The sequence below is a fragment of the Drosophila ananassae genome, unplaced genomic scaffold (assembly GCF_017639315.1).
Source record: "Drosophila ananassae strain 14024-0371.13 unplaced genomic scaffold, ASM1763931v2 tig00000108, whole genome shotgun sequence".
Taxonomy (NCBI): domain Eukaryota; kingdom Metazoa; phylum Arthropoda; class Insecta; order Diptera; family Drosophilidae; genus Drosophila; species Drosophila ananassae.
Window position 1 is genome coordinate 165,429 of NW_025319116.1, and position 7,704 is coordinate 173,132.

The following is a 7,704-nucleotide window of genomic DNA, read 5'->3' on the forward strand; positions in this document are numbered from 1 at the left end:
CCATTCAGCCCTCCAGGGCACGAGACGGCCATCTCGGCGACGGCCTTCTTCGGCGAGCTCCGCTGGTCCATCCTCTTCGGCTCCAGTTCCGCCTCCAGGTCAAAGGAAATGGAACGCTCCCTTGACTTCCGGGCTTGACGGACTTCGACCGCGACGCTGGCAGCACTAGCGACGCTAGCAGCGCTCGCTATGCTCGAGCGACTGCCCGAGCGACTGCGGCAACCACGACCGCGCGGCATTTTTCGAATTTAAATTCGAAAACTCGAATTCTCCGCGCCACAAAATGTACCAAATTTAGCACAAAAGAGTTAACTAAATACGGCCACACTCCACTCAGCTGTTCCACTGTTTTATGCCTATATGGCAACACCAACACACAGCTGCTTAAGGTTTTTATGCCGATATGGCAGCACCAAAAACAGCTGATAGAAAGCTGTTTTTATAGTTTTCACTGATATGGCAGCACCAAAGCTTAAAGCTTTATTGTTTTGCCAAAAACACGTGGCGAATTTTCGCGACGGAAAAACGCAATTTTCCACGAAAATCGGTTAGCTACAGCAACCGCACAAATCGCAACTTGTAGCACCGCACTTCGCACACAAAACGCACTATTAATTGTCCAGAAAGGCAGCGTATTTCAGCTGAATTTAATTTTTCAAACGGAGCGACCGAGAAACACGTCCGCTCTCTTCGGAAGATAGGGACAGTAGGAATCTCGTTAATCCATTCATGCGCGTCACTAATTAGATGACGAGGCATTTGGCTACCTTAAGAGAGTCATAGTTACTCCCGCCGTTGACCCGCGCTTACTTGAATTTCTTCACTTTGACATTCAGAGCACTGGGCAGAAATCACATTGTGTCAACACCCGCTAGGGCCATCACAATGCTTTGTTTTAATTAGACAGTCGGATTCCCCAAGTCCGTGCCAGTTCTGAATTGATTGTTAATTGATAATCGTTATAATTAATAAGAACTAATTGGTTTGACCCAACTAGTATTCTTAAAAATTTTAGCAAGAAAGTTCCACAATTGGATACGTAACTAACTATCCGGGGAACAAGTTACAACCATAAATGATCGAAACTCTATTTACCCAGAACGAGCACATAAACCATATTATTGTTTCCCAATCAAGCCCGACTATCTCAATCTTCAGAGCCAATCCTTATCCCGAAGTTACGGATCTAATTTGCCGACTTCCCTTACCTACATTATTCTATCGACTAGAGACTCTTCACCTTGGAGACCAGCTGCGGATATTGGTACGGCCTGTTGAGAAGTTTGCGTATCCCCACCATAAATTTTCAAGGTCCGAGGAGAAAATATCGACACAACAGTATATGTCATGCTCTTCTAGCCCATCTACCATATCTCTCTGCGAAAGACTTCCATGGTAGTACGACTATAAAACAGAAAAGAAAACTCTTCCGATATCTCTCGACGGCTTCTTTATGGTCGTTCCTGTTGCCAGGATGAGCACGAGGCCCATATTTAATAACAAACGGATACTCAACAGGTTACGGAATTGGAACCGTATTCCCTTTCGTTCAAAATTATTCAAGTATATAATTTTTACATATAGTAAATTTTATTTTTACTTGAAAATTTTCGGCTTTCGCCTTGAACTTAGGACCGACTAACTCGTGATCAACCACTGTTCACACGAAACCCTTCTCCACTTCAGTCCTCCAAGGTCTCATTCGATTATTTGCTACTACCACCAAGATCTGTACCAATAGCAGCTCCATGCAGGCTTACGCCAAACACTTCTACGCATACCATTGTACCTTCCTACTCACTAAAGTTTCAAAATTTATATTACAAGTAATATAAATCATCTACTTTAGCGGTAATGTATAGGTATACAACTTAAGCGCCATCCATTTTAAGGGCTAGTTGCTTCGGCAGGTGAGTTGTTACACACTCCTTAGCGGATTTCGACTTCCATGATCACCGTCCTGCTGTTTTAAGCAACCAACGCCTTTCATGGTTTCTGCATGAGTTGTTAATTTGGGCACCGTAACATTACGTTTGGTTCATCCCACAGCGCCAGTTCTGCTTACCAAAAGTGGCCCACTGGGCACAATATATCATAACCTTAAACTTCATATCAAGAAAGTTAAGGTTCTTACCCATTTAAAGTTTGAGAATAGGTTAAGATCGTTTCGACCCTAAGGCCTCTAATCATTCGCTTTACCAGATAAGATTATTTTATATAACATTAAAATGCACCAGCTATCCTGAGGGAAACTTCGGAAGGAACCAGCTACTAGATGGTTCGATTGGTCTTTCGCCCCTATACTCAATTCTGACAATCGATTTGCACGTCAGAACTGTTTCGGTCTTCCATCAGGGTTTCCCCTGACTTCAACCTGATCAAGTATAGTTCACCATCTTTCGGGTCACAGCATATCTGCTCAAGGTACGTTCCAGTTAGAGGCATAAATAATATAAATATTATTATACATAACTATATAGAACGCCCCGGGATTGTGTTAATTAGCTATAAAATAGTTAAAAAACTAATCCCATTATTAGTCAAGTTAATTACGCTATTAGGTTTATATCCCAATAACTTGCACATATGTTAGACTCCTTGGTCCGTGTTTCAAGACGGGTCCCGAAGGTATCCTGAATCTTTCGCATTGTTAATCATACAAGTGCTTATAATAAACACAAAAATCAATGATAATTATGCCATTATATAATTCCGAAAAATTAACGCACTGTATTCTTATTAGTCTATCAACACTTTATCAAATTAATGACATTTATTCTATGTTAAAATGCAAGCATAATAATTTGAATAAACTATAAGCCATATTTTATGATAAATTTAATATGTTAATAGATTACAATGTCCTTATATGGAAAAAATGCACATTATTTGTATAATATTGTTTAAATATTATAACTTTAATGATGAATTTTCCATAACGGATATTCAGGTTCATCGGGCTTAACCTCTAAGCAGTTTCACGTACTATTTAACTCTCTATTCAGAGTTCTTTTCAACTTTCCCTCACGGTACTTGTTTACTATCGGTCTCATGGTTATATTTAGTTTTAGATGGAGTTTACCACCCACTTAGTGCTGCACTATCAAGCAACACGACTCTTTGGAAACATCATCTAGTAATCATTAACGTTATACGGGCCTGGCACCCTCTATGGGTAAATGGCCTCATTTAAGAAGGACTTAAATCGTTAATTTCTCATACTAGAATATTGACGCTCCATACACTGCATCTCACATTTGCCATATAGACAAAGTGACTTAGTGCTGAACTGATTTCTTTTCGCTCGCCGCTACTAAGAAAATCCTTGTTAGTTTCTTTTCCTCCCCTAATTAATATGCTTAAATTCAGGGGGTAGTCCCATATGAGTTGAGGTTGTATAAAGCAATAATATTATTTACAATATCTTTATTTTATGAAGAACAATATATTAGATGTATTTTCAATTTTCGCATCTTTAAATAAGAGACAATTCCAGATGAAAAATATTTCATATTTTTTATGCTAGACATTTCTCAGTATTATTTGAATTGAAAAAAGAAAGAATTGTATATCTTCATTTTTCACATACAAATTTTTGTTATTATGTGAGATAATTGCTTTTATTTTTTATATTATGAATATATAAAATATATCCAATAATATACCATATGCATACTATAATGTTTAAAAAACAAAATAGTAAACAACTTTATTAGCATAGTCTTACAACCCTCAACCATATGTAGTCCAAGCAGCACTTCAAAATTAATTAAAGTACATAACAGCATGGACTGCGATATGCGTTCAAAATGTCGATGTTCATGTGTCCTGCAGTTCACACGATGACGCACAGTTTGCTGCGTTCTTCATCGACCCATGAGCCGAGTGATCCACCGCTTAGAGTTTTATAAATATATATAATATATACAATTCGTCATTTATATTTTTATTGAAAGAAATTAAAAATACACCATTTAACTGGCATATATCAATTCCTTCAATAAATTTATTTTTATACCTAAAATAATTGTTGCGAAATGTCTTAGTTTTATATAATCAATATAAATAGTTTTATATTGTTGAATATTATATAAAGCATTAACCTGAATATCAGGTACAACAATGTATATTTTAGGTGTTGCATTTATCAATGTATGCGCATAATTTAATATGAACAATACATTCCGCAACGCATGTATATTATGAGTCATATACAAGCTAATTATATTTATTTTAAGACGATATCTCGTCTTTTTATATACATATATATATTTTTCAAGACAATATTTTGTCTATATTTTATATATTTCATATTTATATTCATATAATTTTTAAAGACGACAATTCGCCTATAATTTATTTCTTTATTATTTTTTTTTAATAAAGACGACAATTCGTCTATAATTCATATATATATATTTCTTTATTATTTTTCTAATGAAGACGACAATTCGTCTATAATTCATATATATTTACTTTTTTAATAATATATTAAAATATTATTATATATTTTTGGGCAATTTTTAATTATATTTCATTATTTATTATTTAAATAATAATAAATATTTATTAACGGATAAGATTCATTCAATAATGATCCTTCCGCAGGTTCACCTACGGAAACCTTGTTACGACTTTTACTTCCTCTAAATAATCAAGTTCGGTCAACTTCTGCGAAACAACCGTAACACGCAAGGCGTCACAGTGATCACGTCCGGAGACCTCACTAAATAATTCAATCGGTAGTAGCGACGGGCGGTGTGCACAAAGGGCAGGGACGTAATCAATGCGAGTTAATGACTCACACTTACTAGGAATTCCAAGTTCATGTGAACAGTTTCAGTTCACAATCCCAAGCATGAAAGTGGTTCAGCGGTTTACCCGGACCTCTCGGTCTAGGAAATACACGTTGATACTTTCATTGTAGCGCGCGTGCAGCCCAGGACATCTAAGGGCATCACAGACCTGTTATTGCTCAATCTCATTATTGCTAGACGCAATTTGTCCATTTAAGAAGCTAGTATCCTTATAATGGGACAAACCAACAGGTACGGCTCCACTTACATAAACACATTCAAACACAATAAACATTTTACTGCCACCATGAATGAAGGCTATATAAGCTTCAACACCATAATCCTGAAGATATCTATTTAATATATTTGAGTCTCGTTCGTTATCGGAATTAACCAGACAAATCACTCCACGAACTAAGAACGGCCATGCACCACCACCCATAGATTCGAGAAAGAGCTATCAATCTGTCTTACACACTTATGTTCGGACCTGGTAAGTTTTCCCGTGTTGAGTCAAATTAAGCCGCAGGCTCCACTCCTGGTGGTGCCCTTCCGTCAATTCCTTTAAGTTTCAGCTTTGCAACCATACTTCCCCCGGAGCCCAAAAGCTTTGGTTTCCCGGGAAGCGACTGAGAGAGCCATAAAAGTAGCTACACCCAATTGCTAGCTGGCATCGTTTATGGTTAGAACTAGGGCGGTATCTGATCGCCTTCGAACCTCTAACTTTCGTTCTTGATTAATGAAAACATCTTTGGCAAATGCTTTCGCTTAAGTTAGTCTTACGACGGTCCAAGAATTTCACCTCTCGCGTCGTAATACTAATGCCCCCAAACTGCTTCTATTAATCATTACCTCTTGATCTGAAAACCAATGAAAGCAGAACAGAGGTCTTATTTCATTATCCCATGCACAGAATATTCAGGCATTTGAAGCCTGCTTTAAGCACTCTAATTTGTTCAAAGTAATTGTACCGGCCCACAATAACACTCGTTTAAGAGCACTAATGCAGGTTTTTAAATAGGAGGAACATATGAAAAAATACAAGTATTTAAACATATATAAGAACTCCACCGGTAATACGCTTACATACATAAAGATATAGTACTAACTACAATTGTATGTTGTACTACCCGTATGAAGCACAAGTTCAACTACGAACGTTTTAACCGCAACAACTTTAATATACGCTATTGGAGCTGGAATTACCGCGGCTGCTGGCACCAGACTTGCCCTCCAATTGGTCCTTGTTAAAGGATTTAAAGTGTACTCATTCCAATTACAGGGCCTCGGATATGAGTCCTGTATTGTTATTTTTCGTCACTACCTCCCCGAGCTGGGAGTGGGTAATTTACGCGCCTGCTGCCTTCCTTAGATGTGGTAGCCGTTTCTCAGGCTCCCTCTCCGGAATCGAACCCTGATTCCCCGTTACCCGTTGCAACCATGGTAGTCCTAGATACTACCATCAAAAGTTGATAGGGCAGACATTTGAAAGATCTGTCGTCGGTACAAGACCATACGATCTGCATGTTATCTAGAGTTCAACCAATATAACGATCTTGCGATCGCTTGGTTTTAGCCTAATAAAAGCACATGTCCCATAAGGTTCATGTTTTAATTGCATGTATTAGCTCTAGAATTACCACAGTTATCCAAGTAACTGTTAACGATCTAAGGAACCATAACTGATATAATGAGCCTTTTGCGGTTTCACTTTTAATGCGTGTGTACTTAGACATGCATGGCTTAATCTTTGAGACAAGCATATAACTACTGGCAGGATCAACCAGAATAATGTTTATTTCTTGATATATTATTTTCATTTTGATATTTAGAAAATAAATATTGCAAATATTTGTATATATTATATTAATAACGAATTTGGCCAATTATTAAATGGCATTCAATATTCGTTCTTTATAAAATAAATATATATAGAATATTTATATATATTTTAATTTTGGCTTTCTTAAACCCGGCTGGGACGTGTAACCGGGTTTTTCTTTTGTTTATTAAAAACATTGTGTGGTCTTTTTACATGGTATAATTGCTACTCTATTGTTTTTAGCCTTTATTTAATATATTACATATTATGCATATATTTAATTCTAAAATATCTTTTTATATTCACATACAACAATTTGTATATATTCACATATATATATTTGTTTAATATTATAATAATATTATAACAATTGTAATTTGATAATAAATTTAAAATTTAATTTCTTTGTAAATTAGTTTAGTTTTATATGATATAAAACTAAGCACTTACATATTCAAAAGTTTTAATATTTTAATATATATTTTGTTTAATATGTATGCATATAATAATAATATATAATAATATCATCATCATATACACATATGAAAATTAAATTAAATAAAATTTAATATAACTTCATATAGACGCTAGGAAAGAAAAAGTAACTTTTTACTAACCTAGCTCCAGAGTTTAACGATAATATTCGGAAACTTGTCAAATTAATGAAATATTAATATAACACTTACGTTTCAACTATATTATCTTAATAATATAATTTATATAAATATAATATAAAATTGTATATTATATAGGTAGGCTGACACCACCTACCATATATACCTTTTTGACTACGCTTTCGTAAAGTGTGGTATTTAAATATCTTCTCCCCCTCACTTAAAAGCATTCATTTTGGTATTTTAAATATATTCATATAATATAAATTTTAATATTAATATTATACAGGCAGGCCGACACCACCTACCATATATATCTTTTTGACTACGCTTTCGTAAAGTGTGGTATTTATATATCTTCTCCCCCTCACTTAAAAGCATTCATTTTGGTATTTTAAATATATCCATATAATATAAATTTTAATATTAATATTATATAGGCAGGCCGACACCACCTACCATATATATCTTT

The 7,704-nt window shown here is 35.3% G+C and overlaps 2 non-coding genes and 1 pseudogene across 2 annotated transcripts; all 3 read right to left on the bottom strand.

The window, feature by feature from the left end:
- Positions 1 to 659: 659 nt before the first annotated feature.
- On the bottom strand, positions 660 to 3,396 carry LOC116656289 (annotated as a pseudogene).
- Positions 3,397 to 3,726: 330 nt separating this feature from the next.
- Positions 3,727 to 3,905, bottom strand: LOC116656295. The gene has a single exon (XR_004311266.1). It is a non-coding gene; the product is annotated as a 5.8S ribosomal RNA (ribosomal RNA).
- Positions 3,906 to 4,591: 686 nt separating this feature from the next.
- LOC116656312 lies at positions 4,592 to 6,586 on the bottom strand. Its single transcript, XR_004311277.2, has one exon. It is a non-coding gene; the product is annotated as a small subunit ribosomal RNA (ribosomal RNA).
- Positions 6,587 to 7,704: the final 1,118 nt, after the last annotated feature.